Source organism: Gopherus flavomarginatus, chromosome 5 (genome assembly GCF_025201925.1).
Source record: "Gopherus flavomarginatus isolate rGopFla2 chromosome 5, rGopFla2.mat.asm, whole genome shotgun sequence".
Taxonomy (NCBI): Eukaryota; Metazoa; Chordata; order Testudines; family Testudinidae; genus Gopherus; species Gopherus flavomarginatus.
The window spans coordinates 101,318,657-101,342,940 of record NC_066621.1 but is presented as its reverse complement, the minus strand read 5'-3'; the positions used below and the strand labels follow the sequence as shown (position 1 = coordinate 101,342,940).

The following is a 24,284-nucleotide window of genomic DNA, read 5'->3' as shown; positions in this document are numbered from 1 at the left end:
ATAACTTTCAGACATTAGTGTAGAATATAAGTCTGTAGATTTCACTGAAGCTTACAGATTCTGTAACTGATTATATGTGGGGTTGTAGAAGATATTGCACTTTGCAGTATATTAGAGATTGTATTAATTGAGAAATAATTTATAACAACATAAAGAAGGATCATATGTTAAACCATAAGCACAGAAGCACAGACTTGTTGTTGAGCTTTTAACTTTCTTGTTGCATTTATTGATTTTGAGTGCTCAATTCCTCACCTTTAAAGCTGCATTAATGCTACTGTGTGCAATGAATATATTTTTCTGTTCATCTCTACAGCTGGCTACATTATTAATTTATAAACAGTAGTAGAAAAAATCCAGGAAACAAAAGCTTCCTTATTACCTTTTAGACACATTTACTAACTTCCCCATGAGACTGCATGATGACATACTCATCCTATTTCAACCCTTTTCTGTTCTGTCATATTTTCCCACTATTGTTATTTTAACATAAAGTAGAAATTCTTTGGGACCAGGGACTGCATCTTTCTTAGTCTGTAAAACATCATGCACATTTATTGGGCTATATAAGCAATAAATAATAGTAACAGAGGAGCAGCAGCAATAATGCCAGTATAAATAGAATAAAAACAATGGTCCAAGATCATCATGTAGCTCTACTGACTTCAGTAAAGTTGGATTGTCATGCTTAGAGAAGTTATATTTTTGTTTTTAATCCAGCAGATGTATTAAGAGGAAAAATAATGATGGAGAAAAGCCTGCTCAGTAATGATTCCTACTGTACATGAAATGAAAGAAATGTTTCTTATGAAAAATGACTTCCCTGGTTCCAGCTCTACATGTTTTTTTTAAATGGGTAACTGTGTTGGCATTAACTATAATACCATCCTGTAATTCTCTATTAATAGAGTTCTATATTATCTGTTCTGTTATCTTGCCTTGGTTTGCTATCAGACTGACATGTCTGTAATTACCCAGATCATCCTGTTTATCTTTTCAAAATATTAGCACAACTTTAGCTTTCTTCTGGAACTTCAACAATGTTCTGAAACATTGAAAAATCAACATGAATGGTCCAGAGAGCTCCTCGGTCAACTCTTTAAAAACTCTTGGATCCAGGTTAGCTGGACTTGCTGATTTAAAAATGTTTAACTTTAGTAGCTGCGGTTTAATATCCTCCAGAAATACTAATGGAATAGAAAAAGTGTCATCCTCATCATCATACAACTACATAATCTGTCCCCTCCCCAAAAATAGAGAACAGAAAAGTTTACAGAACACTTCCGCCAAACTAGCAGCTTTGCAAGCAGCTTATCCATAGAGCAGAGGCAATGCAAGCTTCTCTTCATACTTTCACCAATGTTCCTGATTCCTGTTATGAGACTGCAGTTTAGTCTCCAGGTCTATGCAGTTCCTGGCAACTCTTCTGAGACTGTCAAAAAGGATGACAATCTGTAGCAGTCATGGTAATGTTTTTTTGGAATGGACATATCTCCAATTGGAACAAGCCTAAGACTAGGGTGACCAGAGAGTATATGTGAAAAATTGGGATGGGGGTGGGGGTGGGGTAGGGGGTAATAGGAGCCTATATAAGAAAAAGACCCCAAAATTGGGACTGTCACTATAAAATCGGGACATCTGGTCACCCTACCTAAGACCAACAACTCATTTAACTGAAGGCACTGAAGAGTCATTAGATGATTATGACATTTGGTCACTAATGGGGGGAGAAGGGAATATGAATAGGCTACCAAGAGTTAAAAGCCTTATCTTCCTTTATCACCCCCAGTGTTATTGAATTCCCCTGAACTATGGGCTTGTTTTCAATTTTGCACCATGATCATAATAAAAATGTAACTCTTCATTGTCAACTAGTGTAAACAATATTACAACTTAAGAAATTATTTAAATTGATGACAGAGGGTAACTCATGTTTTTTGAAAATAAATGTAGTAATGAACACTGACATACTTATAAATGCATCATGGTTACAGTGAAGAAGTTTACTTTCTACTAAAAGCATTGAAAAACTCTCCGGGCTTGGTTTCTTTTTCTTTCTTTCTTGTTTGTTTTATAATCCTGTACTGGCAGGAGTTGGACTAGATGACCTAATAGGCAGTTTTCAAATTCTATTATATGAATTTCAATGTGGTATTTCATATTCAATTTTGTTGTTTTTATTGCAGCTCAACAATGGACACATGAACATGGACAGCTTTTACAGTCGCAATAAAGAAAATCATGTTTTGAAATAAAGCAGAGTTTTTCTCATCAGGTATCTTATTTTTCAGTACAGAGCTGCATATTTTAAATGTATCCGTATTCATAATCTCTATTTTATATATATTTGGTAAAATTCACAGTCAGGGGAAAGAGGTCCAAGATTGATTTGCTCAGGTTCTAGCCATATTCTTAACTGCAGCCATTTGAAAGTGATAAAACATCTACAGGGAAACCTTATTAGAAAATGTTTGATAAATGAAGGACCAGATTTGTTGCAACCCATTTGACTTTAATGGGGTTGCACGTGGTTTAATGGAGTTCATTCGGAGGGGAATGAAACCTTTTCTTTTTGGATTATAAAATACTGTAAATTAAAAAAATATTGGAGAAGGTAGAGCTTTTAATGCATGAATCGACAGCATTGCAAGGCAGTCATATAAGATTTTTATATACCTGTGATTTTCCCTCACTGTATTCTACCTTTCTCTGAAAACCACAGGCTGACAACAGAAAATAAAGGGATGGTTTCAATTTCAGATAGCCTGTTGGATAAGAAAATGAGGACTTTCTGGAAAATAGTGTGCTTTTACAGGTGATACTATATTTCCTTGATCAGTTCAGTGGGGCAACTAGGTTCGTTACGGGAGGCATGGAATTGGAAGATAAGGATTGGTTAAGAGGCTTTGCGGTGCTGAACTTTCTGGGATTCAGAAGAGGTGAATTAGTCACCAATGGTAGGATATGATTAGGGAACTTGTGTGTGTGTTCAAAGCCTTTGGTGTTGATCTGAGCATCATATAAAGTGCTGCTGATTAGTATAACTATTAGCAATTTTATACCCTTTGAAGTTGGTCAGTTTTAAAGAAAAGACTGACACTGAATCTATGGGAATATCCCCTGTAGCACTAGATTTAAATATGCTGCCATAATCCCCCAAGATTTGCAGACAGGACCACTGTGATTGCTGTTATATCCCTAAGGTTCTTCACCTAAGTTTGTAGCTTTGTTGTTCACTGACTTGACAGGAATGCCTTTCCAACATGAAGGCGGGAATTCTGCCGTGGAAGTAGTTGAATGCTCCCTTTCCCCTGCACGGGGAGAGGAAGAGTCACATGTGGAGGTTCCCTTGCACATGGGGATCCAAAGGTCCATGAAATCTAGCCAGAACAGTTCTGCAGTTCTATAATTATTCTGGTCTGTACTTACTGGTAGGGGAAGTAGTCCACCTGTCTGGGATGGTATTGGACACAGAAGAAAATTTTCAGGCTTTTGGGAGGGGCTTGAGTCAATATGTTCTTCCTCCCGATGTACAAATCCATGCTGGATATAACTTCTTTAAAATAAGTGGAGCTGTACTCAGGATGATGAATTTGTCCCACTGTGCACTTTTTGAAATGTGCCAAACAGTTTTTAAAAAAACAACTTTGAATACTTTGGAATGAAAAATCTAATGGAGCTCCGACACATCTAGCCACTCTCATTCTGTTTACCACAATACATTCAAATCAGATATTGTACATAGAAAGCATCAGATTCCCTGTATAACAGTTTTTCTTTAAAGTTTGAAGCATAATGAAATACAACATAATAGATCATGAAGTAAAAAGAAAATTTAAATGAGATCTTCATGATTCAGAAAAATGTTGTGTTGTGTCCAAAACAAATAGCTAAATGCAGTGAGCTCACTGCATCAACTTTAAACTTGTTTTTAAAAGTCACCACGGAAGATGCTTTTTTTCTACTTTGGGTTTGGGGGGGAAGTGGTCAATTTCAACAAGTACACGAAATGTGGCAGGCCAATAATTTCATTTTTAGAACAATCCCTTTCATAGTAATCCATTATTTCATTGAAGGCAATACCTTCAAATGTGGTAAAATTTTCTGCTCATTTAAGTGGAAACATTATAAGAAATTATTGTGTTCACATCTTGTGATAAAAGTTGTTGTGGGCCATAACATTGAGGAACTATGAGTGTCTATTGTGGAATAGCTTCTGTTCTTCTCTATAACCTACCGTATGTCTCCATTGACCAGCCAGATTCTCTGACAATGCCTCTTCTTTCATGGTTTCAGAATACCAGAACCATCCAACGATGTATGAATCATCTACCCTTACTACTGGGAATTTCTAACAGGTAAGTGGCACAGCAACTGACAATCGCCGATAATGTGTGCAGTACATTAGACATGGGATTTGAGGTCTCAAATTTACATTGGATGCCTTGTTTGCTGATTTGCCAGATCTGATTTTTCACACTGCTTTACTGTTAATACTGAATTTTAAGTCAATGTAACAAAATACTCTTGAGGATTCGATTGCTTTTTGTTGGATTTTTGTGGCTAGAGAAGTTGCATTTTTGTTTTAAATCCAGCAGCTGTATTAAGAGGAAAAATAATGATGGAGGAATGCTTGCTCAGTAGTGATTCCTACTGTATAGGAAATGAAATGAATGTTTCTTGTGAAAAATGACTTCCCTGGTCCCAGCTCTCTCTCTCTCTCTGTGTGTGTGTGTGTGTGTGTGTGTGTGTGTGTGTGTGTGTGTGTGTGTGTGTGTGTGTGTGTGTGTGTGTTTTAAAGGTTAGAATCTGGAAAAACTGAAATGCATGAAGAATGAGGATATTTATATTGCATTATAGCACATGTATAGAGTTATTCAGAGCTAACTGCATGTGGGTGGCCAAGGATAATTAAAATGCTCATAGATTATTTTAATCTTGAATTCAACCTCAAAGATGTATCAGATCAGTAAACTGCAGTTAAAGCCAAAATAACAAGCTAAAAGGTAAGATTGTAGCCAACTCAATGAGACGTGGAGACAGGCTCATGCTACTAAGCAGTGCAGCAGAGCAGGAGATCATCTTATTAGCTGGGTTAAGAACTGAGCGTTAGCACTAGGTGGCTTTCATCATATCGGTGGTAGTTCTCCATTTGGATTAGAAATCAGAGCAGTATGATATGTGCTCTGATTTTTAACCAGTTCTGCACGGTTGCTGTTGATTACCAGAAAAGTGAACACAGCACTCTACAAAACTAATCTGTCCAGTAGGTACAATCTGTACAAATGTGTTAGCTGATGTCACCCACTGGCTCTTCAACTGCTCAGTTAGTGTTACCTGTTGGCTACTGATTAGCTCGGTTGGTATTAACCAGTGGCTTCTTTGTCTAAACTGCTTAGAGTCAGAATAGTCTCCTGAGCACATTCTTGTGTCAGACTTCTGTTTTCAGATATGACCAGCACCCTCAGCCAAGTACATTCAAGCCAGGGATTATTAAACACTAAAAGACTTTCCAGCCAGTGGCTTGTACCTTTCATACTTACGCAACTGTGAGTTTGTCTCCATGAAACTTTCACCATTGCCATAAATCAATTTGTTAAAAAACCCAAAATACATGCATGCACATTGCTCTGAGAGCAATATCTCCACTGGAATATATTCCAATACCTCCACTGTGTGCATTATGGATATGTGTGCACAGAGCAGTAATTCACTGGTCTGATCACAGGAACTCCTGATTTCTAATTTTGATTTTGACATCCTGTCTCTGGCTGGCCCTGGGTAAGTTACTTAGTTTCTGTCTCCATTTCCCATCTTCAGAATGAAGCCCACATCTCACAGCGGTACTATGAGGATTAGTAAAATGCCACCCACCTACATTAAGGGGTGGGGAAACTTGATGGGGCCAGCGAGGAAAAGGGGATAGTCCTAGTAGCAAGGGAGGGAGACTCTTGCCCAAGGTCAGTAGGTAGCTTCTCCCTCTTGGAGTTTCTGGCACCCACTGGCCAGCTGGGGGAGAGGGGCCAGCATTCCCCAGCTCCCAGGATTTACCCCAGCATGGCGGCCATGTGGAGCCTCTTTCAGCTGCACTTCAGCAGCCCACCCCACCCACTCAAACTAGGAATGCAAACCCAGCCTAATAGATGCTGCAAGTCTAGTGGATCACCTGTTCAGGGAGTCAGGAAGGAATGTTTTCTCCCATTGGCCAATTGGCAGAGGACCAGGGAGATTTTTGCCTTCCTGAAAAAGCCTTCAAGCCACAGTGGGCTGAGTACGAACACACTTAGTAGCTGACTGAAATACTGGGGTGTTATTTATTTGTTGCAACTTCTGGCCAGTTTCTAGTGTTGTTAAGTGAATAAAGTGAAGAGTTCCCAGACCCATCACCAAAATATCAGGCCTTGTGGCCTTCATGCACTGACATCAGACCTTTTGGTCCTCGTGGTATGAGCTCCCCACCCTTCTGCATCCTCTGACTCCCTCAGAAGGAGGAAGATGCTAGGACTCAAGGAGAGTTGAATTCTGGGGGATAGGCTGAGGATAGGGTTGTATAGTAAGAAGCTATTATGGGTTATATGGTAAGGAGCCCTGTAACCCCCACACTGGAACCAATTCAGTGCCTGGTATAGGACAGTATGGATGATGGGTGGGTAGAGCCCCTCCCCTGTGTTTAAAGTTTAATAAAAGTTGCAGCTTGCCACTTAATTCCATGCATGTCTGTCCTCATTTCACCACTGTGTCCACATCATCAATGGCTTTAAAATGTTTTAAAGATAAAAAGTTACATAATTGCTAAGTGTCAAGATAATGCAGCATAATTTGGATACTGTTTTCCAAATGTACCAGATAGGCATTTTATTTTGAATTTTACTCTTGGATAAAAATGTTTATGATCACTGGTGTGTCATCTTGCTGCTTCATATGAGACAGAACTCTAGCCCCCTAACAAATAATACCTTTTGCTAGACTGTTCACTTTATGTAGCTCCCAGGAATTGCCCTTAAGTGCAATGTGTTAGGGTAAATTTGGTGTTTCCACTGTATGGGATGGTGCCAAACAATGGAAAGTTCATACTGAAGGATTCTCAAGGCAAAACTCCTCTGTATGGTGTAGACCAGCCATTAATGTGCACAATTCCTTCACCATATCCTGCAGTCTGTGGCTGCATCTACACTGGCTAGGGTGACCAGACAGCAAGTGTGAGAAATCGGGACAGGGGGTGGGGAGTAATCGGAGTCTATATAAGAAAAAGACCCCAAAGTTGGGACTGTCCCTATAAAATTGGGACATCTGGTCACCCTAACACTGGCAATATTAGAATCTGTAATTCCAAATCGGTCCAACTTCATAGGTGGAAAATGATTTATTACTATTATTAGTCATAGCACCCCTGTCATGGACCAGGACCCCATTGTGCTCTGTATCTTACAAACACAGGACAAAAAGATAGTCCCTGCCCCAAAGAGCTTACAGTAATACTAGCGAAGACCTGTGGCTTTGATACTCAGGTTTATGGCTCTGTGGTAAAGATGAGTGAGGGTGGGCGAATATTCGTGTTGTGCTGGGAGACTTTGTTTTGTGGAGGCTGTGAATGAAGGGTGTGTGCTGCAGTGAGGGGCTTTGTGTGCTTCTGTTTGTTGTGATTGCTGGTTGTATTGTGTGGGTGGTTTTGAAGAACTGAGAGTTGGGCCAAATAATCCACCATCTGTGCAGTCTCACTTGTACAAACAATGGAATTGTTGCATGCAGGTTAGCTGTCCTGTAAGGGTGGTGTTGATTGAGTTACCTCTGATATCACAGTGGTCCTAGGACCTTTGGCATGGCATAGATACATACCTTACTATAACTACACTGCGTAGGTGTAATTTGTAAGTCAGTCAAATGACTGAACTTAAAAATTGGATGTTAAAAAACAGCAAATCCTGGTGAAAATTGAACCTGATATTCTCAACAAAAAGAGCTCTCAGCCATGCTTGTAGGTGTTTCCGTTACCTCCCACTGACTCAACAGATATTCTAGGCTTCAGAGTGACATTCCTGGAATCTTACGGACACTAGACAGGACTTGACATTTCTACCTCCATCTATTCTGAGCAGGGTTGTATCAAATGTGGTAGTAATAATGCCTGAGTCTTGTCTGCCTAGAGTTTGCACTGTTGCCATAGGGAAATGTGTTCTGAAATTGCCTGTATAGACTTTTGCATGCTATTTCCAATCTGGAAAATGTTCCATTAAATATAATTCAAATAAGTATATTCAATACTGGAAAAGAGAACAACAGGTGTGATGGTGGGCTTCCCATTCATGAATGAGTATGCTTTTTAAAAAAATGATAAAACATGTCTGACTTGTCTAGGCAGCCTTCCAAAATTACATTTTCTCAGCAATTTTTTTGCTCCAGTGCTGATCTGAAAAATCAAGATGTTCTGTAGTACAAATCTTGGAAAAGGGTTCACAGCCTGAGTAAGCAGATGGTGTGACCAAAATACACTCAGATGCTGAGTCTGTACAGGCAATTTCAGAACACATTTCCCAATGGTACCAGTGGAAACTCTAAGTGAACCTTTATGCCCATTCAGTCCTTGATCTCTCTGCATTGGCTGACAAGTAGTTTGACTCTCTGCGATACTCAGGGTCAATGAGGATGCTGTAGATTACAAAAACCAGAAGAAATTCTACACAGGATATTTTCATTTGAGGGCTCTCAGTTATGGAAGTCAGATCAAACTTATCTGCTCAGTTCTTTACATATTAATTCGGAAAGGCCTTTCTCCAATCAAGAATACAAAGGAGCACAGGCACTCTTTCTAGACTTCACCCAACTCATTATTCTTAGAAACAGGGCTTTTTTTAAAGGAGGAGCCATCTAGCCACTAGAGACTGGATTGAAGCTGTCACCTCATTGAACAATAGTCTTTTGGAATGTGTCTCTAAATCTTGTAGTTCTGATATTGAATAGATTCCCACCAGCAACCTAGAGTTGTATATATATTGCATATAGCTAACTGTGCAATGTGAAAAATCCACATTAGTGTATCTTATTTTTTTTAGAATTCACTATCAGTTTAGTAATTTATAATCTGGAACCAAGGAAGCCACTCTGCACAAAGTAAACCCTTTTAAAATCTGAAAATTAGATTACCTGTTTTTTTTCTGCACATTTCTTGCAAATGAGTCTGCCTGTGTATTGTGGGTAGATTTTTTTCCCCCCTGAAGCCAATAAAAACATTTTTTTTAAAGAGTGCAGCATAAATTTAGGGATAAGTTCTTCTAAAAGATTAACCAGAAATATCCCAAATTTACAACTTTTGCAGTATTGAGAATTGTTTGCAAAGAGGCCAGCAGGTGTTCAAAATTTCCCGTACTTGATGGGAGCATCTCTTTAGCATGGAGGGACAAAAGAAGGAGCCATTTTAAAATATAATTTAAGGCAAACTTTTCTAAACAGCACTGGTAAAATTAAAGTTTTTCCTAAAGAAGGAGCCATAATTTACTCTAAATAAATCCCCCAAAATAGAGAAGGATCAGAAACCTTAATTATGGATTTGGTATGGTAGAGCTTTATCTACTTGAGATCCCAAGGTTTAATAAAGAGAATTCAGGGGAGTCCCATGTAGATGTGGAGTATCTTTATTTATTTTTTTTACTTACTTAACTGTAATATGCGCTTATTTGGAAATTGTCCTTTTAGCTGAAGGTAGTTGGTAGGATCAAGAAACATCTTTATAAAACTACAGAATGTTGCCTGCACTTTTCACTCCTGTCTGGAATAATACCAGCTCTGAATAACTATTGTTTTATTTTACGAGCTTTTGTGACTAGAAAACTAGATGATCTCCTATTGCAAATTAATTGCAGGCTTGCAAATTCTTGACTGTAAACCTTTCCCTACATTGTAAGCAGTATCTTCAAATAGGAAAGTAAAACGATATTAGCAAAGGGAAGGCTGTATAGGTTCTTTGAATTATAGCAATTGGTTTGGCTGACAGCCCTGGCAACTGTAACCAGATATCATAGATTCATAGACTCCAAGGCCAGAAGGGATTACTATGATCCTGTAGTCACTTCCTGTATAACACAGGCTATAGGACAACCCCAAAATAATTCCCTAAAAGTTGCCAGTGATGGAGAATCTGCCACAACCCTTAGTAAATTGCTTCAGTGGTTAATTACCCTCACTGGTGTGTGTGTGTGTGTGTTGTTGTTGTTGTTGTTTTTAAAGCGTTATTCCAGTCTAAATTTGTCTAGCTTCCACTTCCAGCCATTGAATATTTTTATACCTTTCTCTGCTAGACTGAAGAGCCTATGATCAAATATTTGTTCCCCATGTAGGACTTATGGACTGTGATCAAATCACTCCTTAACCTTCTCTTTGGTAGACTCAAGGAGTTCAATCTATTTAGCGTATCACTATAAACTTAAAGCCTGTTTTCCAATCCTTTAATTGTTCTTGTGGCTCTTCTCCAGGGACATCATTTGCTGTGGGGCATAGTGGGGAGAGTTGCTCAAAATCTGGGAAAACTAACCATCACCCTGGGGCACACCTGAGAGGCAAAACTTTCTCACTCCTAAGCATTGAGTCAGTGTATAACAAAATACAACTTTTATTAAGAGGAGATGGGACACAGCAGTAATTTGGGAGAACATTGCAACAATGACTCAAGTATTCAAACAATAAGTAAAACACCTGCCCCACAGTATCTTGGGCAGTAGAGCTTTGCCTCAGTTTACCACCTTGTGAAAATATCCTTTTAACATACCACTTTCTCTTTCCCTATGCTGTACCCCACTCCTGGCTTGCCAGAGTCCAGGGGTGTGTTCCAGGGGGTTAACTTCCATCCTGGAAGGGGAAGGGTTGGACAAGCAATGTCTCCACTGCTGCTCACCACTGTCACCGCTGCTTCTGCCACTCTACTTTGTCCTTGGTCCTGTCCAGTCTGGTCCTACAGGGCCACGATCACTTAGCCCAGGTATTAGTACTCACAGCTCTAGGATTTGTTGGACGACAGGGTGCTTTGCTGCTGCTGCATCTGCATCTCTCACCTTGCTGCCTTTAGTTATGGTGATGTGTTCTGAGATTCTATCACTTAGCCCATTTCTTAGGGTATTTCTAGACTGCAGTTAAAAACTTGTGACTGGCCTGTGCCAGCTGACTTGGGCTTGTGGGGCTTTTTAATTGCAGTGTAGACTTCTGGGTTTGTGTTGCAGCCCGAGCTCTGGGACGCTCCCACCTTGCAAGGTCCTAGAGCCTGGGCTCCAGCATGAGCCCAGAAGTCTACACTGAGTGATGCATAAACAAGGGGAAGATAGGCCTAAGTCACCTGCAGGGTTTGATTTGTTATGCAGGCTTAGAGCTTGCCTGCCAGGTTGGGCCTCTATATAGAAGCTTACACAAAATGCCAGTGTGGAAGGAACTCCCTTCAAACTTCTATTCTGGTGGTGTAAACTTCTATCTCCTGTGATGTAGGAGACTTCTGGTTCAACTTCCTCCTCTTTTGCCCAGCAGGGTTAGCGGGAGATTTAAACGGGGATCTATCAACTCTCAGGTGAGTGCTCTAAACACTGGGCTGTAGGATATATTGATGTCGGGGGCTCCCTCAGTCTCTCCTGTTGAGGCTGTTCCACTGTGGCTAAATAATTTTAAAAATCTTTGGAGCCAGGGCTGGGCAGAGCATAATGGAGGCTGGGGGCAAACCTTACACTGCTGGGGGCAGCTGGGCAGAGGAGGATTACCACAAAGGCCAATAGGACCTGTGCCCAGGGGCCATCGCCAATTGAGGGCCTCTTGAAAAATCTCCCCCCACTACAGTACATCTCCTCAGTATGGGCACAGAGCTTTTCCGGACTAGGAGCTGCAGTTGGGGAGGAGCAGAAAGGAGCGAGTAGGGGGCAGGTTATGTGGGGGAAGGGGGAGTGGGGGCAGGGCCATGGGGAAGGGGTGGGGCCGTGGGGGAAGGAGAGGAATGGGTGACAGGCTCAGGGCTTGGAGCTTCTGCCAGGGTCGAGAGCTCTGCCACGGTCCCAGTGGGGGCCGAGCTCTCTCCCCCCTCCGTTGCCCTGACCAAGCTCTGATCCCAGGCCATGGTGTGGCCTTGGCCGGAAGAGGTGACGCAGGAGGCTAGCCTACCCAAGGGGATGCTTCACCCATCACCCAGAGAGCTAGGGGACTAGATTCTGGGTCTTCCACCTCCCAGGTGAATGCTCTGATCACCAAGTTATGGATTTATTCTCATGCTTGCTGTCTTTTTGTTTCTGGCCCAATGTTGAAGCTGTTCTGCTGTGGATAAATAATGAAAGAATCATCAGGCAAGAGAGAAGGATTAGTTGCTTGCTAAAAATGGCATAGGCACCTAACACCAAGCGAGGGTTTGCAGCTGAAAATTCCAAGAGGAGACAGGTGCTTACTGGAGCCTGGACTTAGGTACTTGTCTCCAAGAGAAGGGTAGGACCACACACATAACTCCCATTGGCTAATTTAGGTGAGGTGCCACCTATTGTACTGGCTTTTGTGAATCCCATTCTGAGGCACTTCTCTCTCCCCATTCATAATATTCAGCACCTAGGCACTGAACTCAGGCTTTGTGAATCCCAGTGATTTTTCTAAGCGCCTATAAGCTGTTCTCAATCTAGATCAGTCGTTCCTTATATTGTTTAATTAAGAAACTAATTTTTGTAATGGAGTCTCCAAAGCCCACACAGGGCTAGGACTCAAAGAGGTTAATGGTCTAGCTTGCAAAGATGGGATGCATTTGGCTCCTGTTAGAAATGTCATGGATAGAAGGAGACTCCTTCACCTGGATGGAATAATCAGGAGGGGAAATACTGATAAAGGGGAGAAAGCAGCCTTTAGAAAGTTGGGGGCCTTGTTAAAGTCAAGGATCATTTTTTTGTAAGCCTGGAGAAAACTGGATTCTACAAGCCTGAGAGCTATAACCTGCTCAGAAGAGAGGAGGAGCAGTGGGGCTTCCCTAGGTGATGCTTAGGCCACAGGTTGCTCATCCACTTAGTGAGTGGAAAGTCTGGCCAGATTTCCCCAAGATAAAGCGTATCCTGGGGACTTGTATGGGGGCGGCGGGGGGGGGGAATTGAAAGTCTGGTGAATGGGAGAAATTCTTCACACCTCCCTAAGGAAAACCTAGGGAAGAACTCAAGTGGGATGGGTTTTATTGTCCTTCTCTGAACTGACAATGGTCTGTACCTGGCATGGGGTTTGGCCCTTGACCTGAATCTTTGGATTACTGATGTGATAAAAGAGGGTTTTCCCCAGGTCCTACCCTGGGTCTGTTTTTCCTTCTGTTTCCTGTTATTTCCAGTCATCCCTTTCTCAGTGTGACTATTGTGTGAGGCCTAAAGAAATATGAAGTGGCCAGAATAAGTGCTGGAGCAGGGATCTCAAACTGAAATGGGAAACTTTATGGAACTTCTTGTTTCCTACATAGATTCCCCCCCCCCATCCCCGAGTAAGGGGATCTGAGCACAACTAGATGTTGTTTTGTACCACTAAGAGTTAGTTCTTGCTGGAGCTGGTTCAGTAGTTTTCATCTGTACTTTATATTGACTTCTACTTTTCTAACTACTGAACGTACATGTAAGAAAAACAACTAGCATATCTAACTTTCTTGAATGTACACAAACAGAACATACACACAGATACTGTTTACATGCTTATATATGGGCTCACTCTGCAGAATTTTATCTCATAAAGTTTTGGGCCAACTGGAAAATTCAAATCCAGATTCAGATTTTAACACTTGAAAAACTTGAGTGCTTGAAACCAGGGTTCTGTTTTTTTCTCTTCACTAATTTCCACTTGGTATTGATCAGAATTGATTTTTCAGAAAAATATGAATTTCTTGGTTTGTTTGTACAACTCTTTGAATATATAAAACACTATGTTGTTGATAAGTATTACTATTATTTTATATTTCCATAGCATGTAATCTTTTGCAAAAGGCTTTGCTCACAAGACTTGTCTTTAAACATTATAGTGTTTTGGCTTTGCAAAACCTCTAGTTTTTTTTTTCAGTTTTTAGTTTCAAATTCCGTTAAACTTTTGAGTTTTGCCAGACACTTTTTCTCTTAAATTAAACCACAGTTTTTCAGGGAAAATATAATTGCTTCCTCACCCATGTATTTGTAGCTAAATGGAATCTTGTGTTATGCAAACAATAGTGATTCTTGCCTGAAAGTTATTTTTGCCTTACTTGTAGAACTAACCAGGGACATGAAGTAGAGAGACCCATTTGCGCTTGAAATCCTGAATGGAATGAGCTGAGTGGAACTGAAACCTCAAATGATTTTTTTCTTCCTAACTTCAAGTTCTAAGTATAGAACTCTATTATTAAGAGGGTCCTAAACTTGACAAAACAAGTTCTCCACTCCCCACTTTATATTTTGAATATGTTAGACAGAAACAGTGATGATAGATTTGATTGTCCATGGTAAAGTTTGTAGCCCTTCACCCATAAGCTGATATCCAACTAAAGTAATTTCAGGACTGATGAATAAATGTGACGGCTGATGCTTGCTAACTGGTAAACTACAACGGTACTGAAAAATTTGATGCATTCTGTCTTATTCTGCTTTTGAAAAAGGTATGGAATGTTCCAGGTTGGGAAATTAGCCTCACGTGCACCATAGTACCCAGGGGCAGCTCCAGGCACCAGCGCAGCAAGCACATGCCTGGGGTGGCAAGCCAGGAGTTGGGGGGGGGGCGGCATGCTGGTCACCATGAGGGAGGAAGCAAGGCAGCCTTCAGCGGTATTTCTGCAGGAGGTCCGCTGGTCCCGCAGCTTTGGCAGCAATTCAGCGGTGGGTACACCAAAGGTGTGGGACCGGCAGATCACCTGCAGAACTGCAACTGAATCTGCGTGACTGGTGGACTTCCCGCAGAAATGCTGCCGAAGGCTACCTGACTGCCATGCTTGGGGCGGCAAAAAACATAGAGTGCCCCTGACAGTACCAGTACAGGTACACAACGGGGAAAGCACTGAGATGCCATGTGGCTATTGTTGATTACAGATTGCTCTCGCCCCTCGCTCCACCGATATGGCCACCAGGTGCCCGTTATCTACCGGGTAATGAGCGTTGGAATAGGGCGGAGGTTCGATCACTGGATGCCCTGGGGGGGGTGACAAGTGCCCAAGGGTAGTGACGGGGATAACGCAAGCAATCAGTCGTAGTGTTAAAGATTAAGGATTTATTAAATGAGTCACAGATAAGGATAAGGGATAACACAATTAGTTACAGCTTGGGCTTACAATATAATACTAGAACAAATAACACAAACACTACAATTACAAATAGAAGCTGGCCCTGGTATTTTTCTAAGTCCCAGTAATTATTCAGGTCGTCCCAGGGGTTAGTAAAAGTGATATTGGTGCTATTAGTAATCATAAATGCAGCAACTAATCTTACTAAACACAGGTCGTGAGGCTTGACTGGCCCCCCTTGCTTTCAAGGCTTCCTGGTTAACGGGTTTCCCCTAGCAGGAGCCTTGGGGCGGCTGGAACCAGTCTTTGCCTCTTATCTAACAACACAGTTATACTTAACAGCTAATTCTACTTACACACACAAACCACGAAAGTTTCATTACGGCCGGCAAGCAGTCAGGCTTCAGGAAACGCGTGAGCCTGGAGAGAGAAATCTTCAGGGTGATCAGGCCTGGATAAGGTTCGACGGGAATTCGTGTTCTCTCTCCCCCCGTCCCCGGGAGGGGGCCGACAATATATAACGAATTTTTCGTCATAATTTATGATAAGCCAATTGCGGGGTCGCGAGTGGCTCATGCCCATACAAGGGAGGCAATCGGGCCCCAGCATCTCTACCCAGGAAGCGACTGTCGTGGGGGAACTTCCCCTCCTCAGGTCGGCCGACCGCAAGGTGCTGTTTCCTGTTACAAGTTCTGCTTTCTGAGCAGCTATGTGATCAGTGGCAGTTCTGGGGGCTGGGGGAAAATTCCGTTGGGGGGTGGAGGCCGGAGCACCTGTTGTCTGGCCCTGGGGCCCAACTTGGGGGTCTAACAGCTATAAAAAATGATCTGCCCTCCCCTTAAGTCATTAGATAGTCCTATTTGTGGAGTCATGAAGTGAGAGGCTGTAAGCTCTCTTAAACCTAACTAGCTGCCACATTAGGATGTGGCTCCTAATTGACTTCTTTAGATATTTGCAGTGTATTTGCAGGAATATTTCTTCAGACACCTGTTGTAGTACTGTACAAAGACCTTAGTTATGTAGAATTCTCTATCTTTCCTTGAATTTTTTCCCTCTTCCATTCCAGGTCCAGAACTCTCTCTAAAGAATCATTGCTGCAGGAAAAAGGAAATGATTAAAATTCCTCAGAGGCAAGGTAAATATTGTTTTTAAATGTAGGATCAGAATGAACTTAGATTTTACAACCTACGAGACTCATCATCCAACACTTTCCATAGTACCATTTCAGTTCTCCAGAAAGAATAATTGTAAGTAGAAATATATTATTTTGCCAGGAAATAACTGATTTTGAGTTATTAGATTCCAGCTGTAGCTGAGGCAGGGAGGACAGGACAGGAAGCATTCACAGTTCATTGTAAATTTGCCACAAGATTTTCCTAATCCTCCATTTCCCAAGGTAATGTAAATGATGGATTGCAGAAACTGAACTGCAGGTATAAAGCTGTAGGGCCCTCCCTTAAACAGTGATTTTTTTTTTCTCCTGCTGGTGAGCTGAGCTCACTGTGAGCACAGGATTTTCATTCTAACCTCCCACAGCTCAGTCTGAATGAATCATTTGCATAGTTATATTTTGAAATAGTTTTGTCTAGTTTCATATTAACCCTAGTAAATAGGATGCATATTAGATATTAATTCAAGCTAGGGGATATGTTCTCTTCTTGTTAAGTGCACATAACTTCCCTTATTATTAAACAAAGTCTGGCCTAGACCAAAATGCCTCTGAGCTTAGGGAAGTTCAGATGCGACCTTTGTGTTGATATACTCATTGAGAGAACAGTAGATTCACAATACATATAATAGAAAATTAAAACTGGAAAAAATAGTCTACAGTGTATTAATTCCTGGAGCTGGCTGAAAATTTTTCATCAAAACTTTTTTTTGAAAGGAATAGTAGGTTTTTGATTAAACAAAACTTTCCAAGTATCTGCTTTCAGCCCAAATGAGGGGGAAAAAAAACCATTTTGAAATGCTGCTGCAATGACTCATGGTAGTTGTAGTTCAGGTGCCTCAGGTCTTATTCTTCTCTGTAGGTTGGGTTCCTCAGCCAGTCTATCTCCAATATTTGTTTTTCTGTGGGGAAAAAAACACATTCCCTGACCAGCTCTATTAGTTACCAGTGGCCTTTCATGTCTAATTTACCAGTTCAAATTCCACCCTAGTCAGCAGTAACTGAAAGATGTTAACACCTAATAGTTGTCAGGTGACTTTTGTGCAATGGGTTTGTTGATCCAGTTAGAAGTGGATAGCTGCTATCCTGAACATCCTTCTCTATTCAATTAACACTTGATAGCAGTTTTAGCAGAGAAGTCTGGGACTGAATGGACCATGGAGACCGAACTAACTTCTCATCTAACTTCTCATCTTCTCATCCTCATCCCTCTAGGCCAGGGATGAGGTATATTAGTGGAATAATGTGAGGGGGTGTTCACTGCTGCTGCCTGTGCTGTATCTGATCTATGGAAAAATAGACACCTTCGTTCTTCAGGTTCTGACAAATCAGCACTTTTAAAGTGTGTTATTACACTCACAGAAAAAGTTTTAAATAAATAGTGGTGACTAACAGACGTATTGGAGCATGAGCTTTCGTGGGTGAATACCCACTTCGTTGGACGCACGTAAAAAATTTCCACTACATGCATCCGACGAAGTGGGTATTCAACCACAAAAGCTCATGCTCCAATACGTCTGTCAGTCTATAAGGTGCCACAGGACTCTTTGCTCCCTCTATGTTGTATTTCCCTAGTTTGTTTATGAGAAGGTCATGCGAGACAGAATCAAAAGCCTTACTAAGTCAAGATATACCACATCTACTGCTTCCCCCCATCCACAAGGCTTGTTACCCTGTCAAAGAAAGCTATCAAATTGGTTTGACATGATTTGTTCTTGACAAATCCATGCTGACTGTTATTTATCACCTTATTCTCTTCTAGGTGTTTGCAAATTGATTGCTTAATTATTTGCTCCATTATTTTTACAGGTACAGAAGTTAAGCTGACTAGTGTGTAATTTCCTGGGTTGTCCTTATTTCCCTTTTCATAGATGAGCACTATATTTGCCCTTTTCCAGTCTTCTAGAATGTCTCCCATCTTCCATGACTTTTCAAAGCTAATTGCTAATGGCTCAGATATCCCATCAGTCAGCTCCTTGAGTATTCTAGGATGCATTTCATCATGCCCTGGTGATTTGAAGATAGCTTAATGAAGTAACTTGTGTAGTTTTGTCTTAGCTGTAATTAGTATATGGATTTACTCCTTTTTGAATGAAAAGAACAGCTGGATCTTTTTTCTAAGGAAATAACATGCGATTAGAGGAAGGAGATGCATCTCCAATATAATCTTCATGAAATAATATTTTTTTCCCGGGCAGTAAAATTCATACTAAAATATTTGCACTTGAAAAGCAAGAGGAAAATAAAGTAAGGAACCTAAGGCTCTCCAGCTTTTCTTGGAGCTTGCGGGGGTGTGTGTGATTTTTTTTTTTAAATTGCATTTCAGCTACCTCATTTATCCGATTTATTTCTGCAAAATTTTCCACTTCCTTCAGCTGAAAATAATTAATTAATCCTCAGCTCAATTTACTGTTTACTCAAAATTCAATGTGAATGAAAGCATCTGGATCTCCATAACTCACACATCCTCATGCTTTCCCAGTCTGCATATGAGATGGGTGTTTTTTTTGTGCCACTTTTCAGTTTATTTTGGTTAGAGGCACTAATTCCTTAAGAAAAAACAAGTGACTTTAGGGCTAATAAATAGTACCAGATCAAAAGCACTAGAGGCTGGTATTCTATGTTTATCCACATATAGGTACGTACATCAGCAATGCAAGCTTCTACCTTCTCTTCAACCCTTATTGAGATGGACAGTTTCTAGGGGTGAGTTCATTTCTTATGCTCAGTCAGTCATCTTGGTCGTTTTGTTGAGACTGCCAACAAAGGTGCTAATTGTGATGAGAATACTTGTGTACTAGAAGTTACGTTAAGACCATACACTCATTTCTCAGAACTCTTTTATCCAAGGACCTCAAAGCACTTAATCGTGCTTTTATCAATGGTATGTTTTTATAGATGAGGGAGCAGAGGCAAACATATTGTGAGTTGCCTAAAGTGACATAGTGGATCTATTCAAAATTGGGAGTAGACTTCCAATCGCTATTGTGGTCCCTAGCCAACTTCATTGCTCAAACAACCTTTACATGGTAACAATTTCAGTTACTTCTAACCTGGACTGGATTGACCAAGAAATGATAGACTCTGTACCCTGTTGCCCTTTTGCTGAGTTATCTAGTTACTTACGCCAAGGAAACATAAAGTTGAGACCTCTGAGTTGCCATTATTTGTGCTGCTTAAATTCATTGGCCTAGCAGGTGAGGTATAACAACATGGCTGCTAATCTCTTCCATGATACTGTTTTTATGATAGAGGCACTAGACTAGGAGACCCAAGACTGATTACCCAGCTCTTACTGAGTTTGCGTGATTTTAGCTAGATTGTTTAATCTCCCTGTGCCTCAGATCCTCATCTCTAAAATAGGAAAATTGACTCATTTTCTCTGGGTAAATTCTTATCTATGATTATCAGATGTTCTCAAAAAGCTGTTGCAAAGATGTAGTCACATATTACTATCTGTATGATATAAAGTCAGTGCTACTTATCAGATGTCAGAATGATAGTGATACCACTTGATGGTATTAATCATGTTTAAAAAATGGTTTTTCAGTCAATGGGTAGTTTGGAGTCCTGCCAATTTTGCTCATTTTTGGAGTAGAGAAATAGTCTTCAGTAATTATTTTAATATTCTGAAACTTTCCCTACTTTTCTTTACTTCTATTCCTTTTCCTAAGAAGCAACCACTGGAAGGATGGGAGGGGGCTAGGAGGGGACATATTCCCTTGAAGTTTTAACTATAGCACTGATATCCACTTCAGACAGGTTTGAGGAATCTTGTATTTTCACTTCTGGTCTCCCCAAAGTTCCTCCTTCAAATAATTTTGAAGCTGCACCTCTGCCAGGAAAGGGTCCCTTTCTGATTCTTCAAATAACCAACAAAATTGAGACAGGTATAGCTGGGAATGCCGACATTAGTACCAACATAGTCCGGTAGGTGGCACCAACACACAGTTAAAATTAAAGGAAAACATTCGCTGAACCTTACTATGTAATATAGGTCATTTTAGAAGCAGTATTTTCATAAGGGGTTCTTCAGTACACAGAGTCCAGTCTGCAGTGTGCAGACTGTTTGTTTAGGACTCCAGTGAGCAGTGCCAGTGAAAGTCCAAAGATTCCAACTTTGGAGCTGCTGCCTGAAGATTGTTTGTGCTGAGGTCAGTAACTATGCCCCTCCCTGCCCCCCTTTCCATTGTCTGTCGTGGGTAATAGTGTTTAAGGTTGACTGGTGTTGGCAAACTCTGGAAAAACTTCTTGGGCTGTACATTCAGAATGCACAAGAACCTGAATTAATCTGAAAATATTTCTTCTTTCAAATATTCCAATGAAAATCCACCAAAGGTCATTTAAAATGATAATCTAAATATTAATTGAATAAAAATAAACATAAAATACTCTCCCTTTCATCCAGCCCTCCAAATATCCAACAAGAAACAAATTTAACTAATCAGCTCGTCAATCCACTCACTATGGGAACGTCTCCTCCCTCCAAAGCATTTCTACCTTCCCATGGGTTCACAGATGCCTTCCCTTTATACCATATCTACTCCTGCCCATTATGGGATTTTGTCATTTTTTGTTGTGTTCTTTCTCTGACTTATGGCCTGATCCTGGCAGGTGCCAAGCAAATCAGTTTATGAGAGCCATCAGCCCTTAGCTCCTACTGATGTTAATGGAAGTTGAGGGAGTTCAGGATCAAATCATTCCATTTTAAGTTCCAAGGGGCAGGAGTAGGGATTTCTTTTTCTTGTGGAGTTCTGTGTGCAGCTATGTTTTTACATCAATATGTATTAATAAAAGTAATAGTATTCATCTAAAGCTAAATATGGCTGGTATTTCTATTAGTGTTTACTGTTTTTCTTTGCCTTTTAATTCCACAGGCCTTGAAATGCTATTTGATTTAGGGATTTTGCTTTTAAAATGAGAACTGGCCATCTGTGGTATTTCCACCATCTTGGTTTTGAAATACCACGGGAACACTAGATCTGTGTTTCTGCTGTGTAAATGAATCCCTAAGGTAATAGAAAATCTTTTGAAAAATGTAAATAAAATATTTGAAATACAATTATTAGACCCTGTCTCCCCGCTAAAAGCCACATGTAACTTTTTTATTGAAATGATTTTTTTCTTTTTAAATGCAATTTTTCTTTAGCAATATACCGGAAAATTGAGGTGTGATCATTGGAGGTTTTTGGGGGCAAGAAAACCTGCGATTTAAGTTTTTAAAAATGTTTCCTAAGCACACCCAGAAGTTACAAGAGCCAGACTGAATTTGCAAATGGATGAAGTTCCATTATACTTGCAGTATTTCAGTAACAAATTTTATGCTGACTATGTGGCTCAGGATTTGGGATGCTGGGATACCCCCGTGGAAATATTGATACCTTCAAACTTGGATGTACTTGACAGACCCTGGGGAGAGGCTCACTTAGAAAACAAATATTCAGATCCTATGATGAGGGCCACTGAAATGCCTATGAATAAAAGAAAATGGAGATATTTGGCAATAGCCCTCTCTCTTTACAGTGTCAGCAATGGTGTATCTCTTGCTATCATTCCCAGAGTTCTGCTCAGAGAGAGAACTTTTCCAGATGTAATGTAACTGCCCATATTACATTGGATGTTTTAAGGGCCAATCCTGCTCTCATTGAAGATCATGACAACTTTTTCAAATGCCTCTAAAGAGAGTGGGCTTAGACTCTAGCACTTCTGGGATTTGCACCACAATAGGACACTGAATGGGCATTGCACATATATAAATACTTGGTACTGAAATACCTGCACATCCTTAGCTCAGGATTAGAAGAAATAATCACTTGTGATGTCTGTCTGTACACACCCCACAAGAAGTCTGTGCCAGAGCTAAGACTACAACACAGATCTCAGATCTAGTCCTGTTCCTTACACATAAGACCATCTTTGTTTTCCCTGAAATCCTTTTTGGTAGGCTCAGCAGCTAGGTAAATGCGTTCAACTTTCCCAGCATCATTATGTGTTTGTTTATAAGCTCTTCTGAGCCTGGGCAGTACCTTTAATGTGTAAAGCTCACATGTTGTAAACATTAAAGTGTTTGTAAAAGATCATGCAATTGGGCCATGATCATGAGTAAGGCCTCTTTGGGACTAGTGCAGTACAAATAATCATCACCATTATATTGGTCACTGAATTGGCCATGAGACTGAACTGTCTTCTTGGTTATAGTGATGGTTCTTCCAGAGTAAAATTGAAGCACATTATTAGGTATGGGGAATCTCTCACTGCCACTACTGGAAAGAGGATTTCTCCAGGGCTGTTGAGCCAGCATATTTTCCCAGCTCTACATGAAAATCATTTTAAACATTACTTGTCATACCAAAGCTGACAATTTAAAGACACCATCATGAAGAGAGCTGCCTTTCACAGTTACATTAAATAACCCAAAGCTTGTATTATTTTATGGATTTATTCCTATTGAACCACGTAATCGCTTGCATAACAGTGTTATTTCAATAGCATCCAAAATGTGTTATGTGCTCTGCAGACATAAGTAAATATGGCCTCAACGAGCTTATAAACTAGCAATTGTTAGACTGCATGTGAAATTTTGTCTTCCACGGGGAGTTGCTAAAATTCTCCATTAATCAAATGATCTGATTGTTTTGGACAGAGGTTGCTGGATGAATTGTAATCAGTGAGAAAAAATCACAGCTTTCCATGGAGGGAAAAATGTGCTGTTGAAAAGGAGGCAAGTGTGAGACATAGAACATATAAGCATTGTAACACTCACATCACCTGGGCATTTGAAGGGATAGTCTATTTTTTCCCTCTCAGCTTTGTACATTTGCTTTGAAAAACCTGCCAAAAGGTGGGAATAAATTCTGTCCCTTCTCTGCAAGTGCTGAGGATCCTCTTTCATGAGACCCAATATGATTCTGCTCTGTGTACACGTAGGGACCAAGATTTGAGTCACCTGCACAAGCCGCAGCGGAGGTATACTACTGAGGTGTTGGAGAGGGAACAAGATCTAGTGATTTAATATAGGGAGTTGGAGTCAAGAACATTTGCGTTCCTGATGCTCCATTACATAAACTGGGCAAGTCATTTGGTCTTGCTTCTGATTTTACACTGCTTTACAGCACTGTAATTCTATTACTGACTTCAGTGGAGTTACTCCTGGTTTACACTAGAGAAATTGAAATCGAAATCATGATCAAGTGCTCTATATCTGTTTCTCCATGTGCAATATTGGTATGTTAATACTAGAAGTAGGCTTGGAGTCATGTCTGAATACGCCAAACTCTAGGGATGAATCTAAACTTTGTAGCACAGATGTAACTCTAATTAGGACTGACTTCCTTTTATTACCTGGGTATTGTGGTTGGTATTAATTAATATTTCCCAGACTTTTTGAGGCTGTAAGTTCTATATGCCAGAAGTATTGTACTAGCTAAAATGAACTGTAACCCCAAGGCACCTTCAATCAACATCATTCTTTTTTAACTGATTTTATGGAACTGCTGTGAAAACAAGTTGTTTTCTGTGAGTGTCTCAGATCTAAAAAGCAGCAGGCTTGGCATTCATACATGCCATGCCAGGGATTGTGGCCTTTTCCAATAACTACGTTACATTGTGTTTGTAATTTTAGAAGTTAATATATAGAATAAATGATAGATCCTGAAGTGCAAAGACCTATATATACTGTACATTGAATGTTCTGATAACATCATAATTAGCTACGAGAACAAAGTTCAAGGTCTTTTTGTTGTCACCAGAACCTCATATGATTATAGTCTTGTTCACAGTCTCTTCCTGTTTCATGTTTTCTTTTTTTTCCCTTTTTTAAAATATAATACATGGATCTGGTTAGCAATTTTAGTGGAAACAGTTTTTTGAATAGAGAAGTACTATGTTACAACTAAACATTCAAAC

At 40.4% G+C, this 24,284-nt stretch overlaps 1 long non-coding RNA gene across 1 annotated transcript in view; it reads right to left on the bottom strand.

Annotated features, from left to right (window-relative positions):
* Positions 1-256: 256 nt before the first annotated feature.
* LOC127051928 (uncharacterized) overlaps positions 257-24,284 on the bottom strand; it is a 30,722-nt gene continuing 6,694 nt past the window's right edge. The window contains exons 2-3 of the long non-coding RNA XR_007774640.1: positions 9,142-9,209; positions 257-534 (exon numbers count right to left, since the gene is read on the bottom strand). This is a non-coding gene — a long non-coding RNA (uncharacterized LOC127051928). The remainder of the gene's footprint in view (positions 535-9,141; positions 9,210-24,284) is intronic.